This window comes from Hippocampus comes, unplaced genomic scaffold (assembly GCF_001891065.2).
Source record: "Hippocampus comes isolate QL1 unplaced genomic scaffold, H_comes_QL1_v1.1 scaffold180, whole genome shotgun sequence".
In the NCBI taxonomy this organism is placed as follows: domain Eukaryota; kingdom Metazoa; phylum Chordata; class Actinopteri; order Syngnathiformes; family Syngnathidae; genus Hippocampus; species Hippocampus comes.
Window position 1 is genome coordinate 1126263 of NW_017805076.1, and position 2307 is coordinate 1128569.

Sequence of the window (2307 nt, forward strand, 5' to 3'; positions counted from 1 at the left end):
TACGCGCTCAACGTGAATATCGCGAGAGTTTGCACCGATGTAAACCCTCTACACAAAAATGTAGAGGGTTGTTCGAAAAAAATGCCGACCGTAAAGTTTTTTTTCGACGTAGAAATTCTCGGTCGGTCGGGTTATCAGAAACACACTACTTTTTTTTCTACGCCTGACATAAAGCTGTATGCTGAGAGCGAAAGGGACATAGACTCCCTGATCCACACAATCAGGATCTACAGCAGTGACATCGGATGTCATTCGGGCTTGAGAAATGTAGTCGCATGGTGACTAAGAGAGGCAAGGTAGTCCACACTGAAGGGGTCTCACTCCCTGAAGGAACAATAGCAGACATTGAGGACAGCTACAAGTACCTCGGTATACCACTAGCCAACGGTAACCTCGAACTGGCAACAAAGAAAGCGGCTACGGCTAAATACCTCCAGCGGGTGAGGCAAGTCCGAAGAAGCCAGCTCAATGGCAAGAACAAGACCCGGTCAATAAACAGCTATGCCCTACCAGTGATCAGATACCATGCAGGAATAATAAGGAGGCCAAAGGAAGAGATTCAGACCACGGACGTTAAGACCCGAAAGCTCCGAACCATGCATGGAGGGTTCCATCCCAAATCCAGCACCCTGAGACTGTACGCAAGCCGTCAGGAAGGAGGCCGGGGATTAGTGAGTGTGAGAGCCACTGTCCAGGATGAAACATCCAAGCTCCATGAATACATCAAGGAGAAGGCTCCAACGGATGACGTACTCAGAGAATGTCTCAGACAATGGGGAATAGAGGATGAGGTGCTGGAATAGAAACTATCATGGGAGGACAAGCCCCGACACGGGATGTACCACCGGACCATAACTGAAGTGGTTGATCTCAAGAAGTCCTATCAGTGGCTCGAGAGGGCCGGCCTGAAGGACAGCACAGAGGCACTCATCCTGGCTGCTCAGGAGCAGGCCCTGAGCACCAGAGCCATTGAGGCCCAGATATACCACACCAGACAAGACCCAAGGTGTAGGTTGTGCAAAAAGGCACCTGCGATGATCCAACACATAACTGCAGGGTGTAAGATGCTGGCAGAGAAAGACTACATGGAACGCCATAACCAGGTGGCTGGCATCTTCTACCGAAACATCTGTGCGGAGTATGGACTGGAAACCCCAAGGTCAAAATGGGAAACACCTCTGAAGGTGGTGGAGAATGACTGAGCAAAGATCCTGTGGGACTTCCAGATCAAGAATGACAAGATGATAATGGCGAACCAACCAGATATCGTGATCATAGATAAAGGGCAGAGGAAAGCCGTTGTAGTGGATGTAGCGGTCCCAAGTGATGGAAACATCAGAAAGAAGGAACACGAGAAACTCGAGAAATACCAAGGACTCAGACAGGAGCTGGAGAGAGCCTGGAAGGTAAAGGTGACAGTCGTGCCTGTGGTGGTTGGAGCACTCAGGGCAGTGACCCCCAAACTAGATGAGTGGTTGCAACAGATCCTGGGAACAACATCGGACATCTCAGTCCAGAAAAGCGCAGTGCTGGGAACAGCAAGGATACTGCGCAGAACCTTCAAGCTTCCTGGCCTCTGGTTGAGGACCCGAGCTGAATGTGGGACGGACACCAACCGAGGGGTGAGATGTGGATTTTTTTTTCTTTACATGTACATACATATGTATTATTTGACCGTTTTTCAAATTGGCATTTTCACTGTTGACTGTAGATACTGCCTTATGTGCATTAAGTGACCTAGGGTAAACCTTTCACACCTTTATGATCACGATAACTTGTTGAAAAACTGCACCTATATGTGAAAGCATAACCTGCTTGGTGTGGGTGATTTAACTTGATCAAATAATTTGCATGAACTTTCCATGACACACGTTAAAAGGAAAGCATAATATGCTTGTATTTAAAACACAAGTGAAACTAATTACAGCGACAGCGTCTGCCGAATATTCCTTAATGACAAGCTTGACTTTTTTTGTCTGCAAGCAGTTACCATTACTTGCTGGTTGCTTTCCAGGTTGGGACTTCCCTTTTCGCATCGGCGTCGAAAATGTCACTCGAAAGACTGCAGTCAAGCCAGCCTCCACTCGCAAAATTTTAGTCAAGTGAGCCGCCACTGTGATTGTAAATACTGTGCATTGCGGTAATGTGCCGCCAGCGCCACCTTCAAAATAAAAGCATACCAACTAATGCATGCACTCAGTGGTTTGGATTAACAAAAAAAACAAACAAAAAAAACAAACAAACCATCTATAACAGAGATGAAAGTGGACTTTTCTGAAAATTCCGGAATTTTTATATATATATATA

General features: G+C 46.7%; 1 protein-coding gene across 3 annotated transcripts in view; it reads right to left on the reverse strand.

Annotated features, from left to right (window-relative positions):
• The window catches only part of spata2l (spermatogenesis associated 2-like), a 19767-nt gene that overhangs the window by 15247 nt on the left and 2213 nt on the right, over positions 1 to 2307 (reverse strand). Inside the window, exon 1 of one of the 3 annotated variants that reach the window (XM_019865280.1) lies at positions 1991 to 2111. The exons of the other annotated variants lie outside the window; for them this stretch is intronic. The gene's annotated coding sequence lies outside the window, so the exon portion shown is untranslated. Of the gene's footprint in view, positions 1 to 1990; positions 2112 to 2307 lie in introns of those variants that run through there. 3 annotated transcript variants of the gene reach the window in all.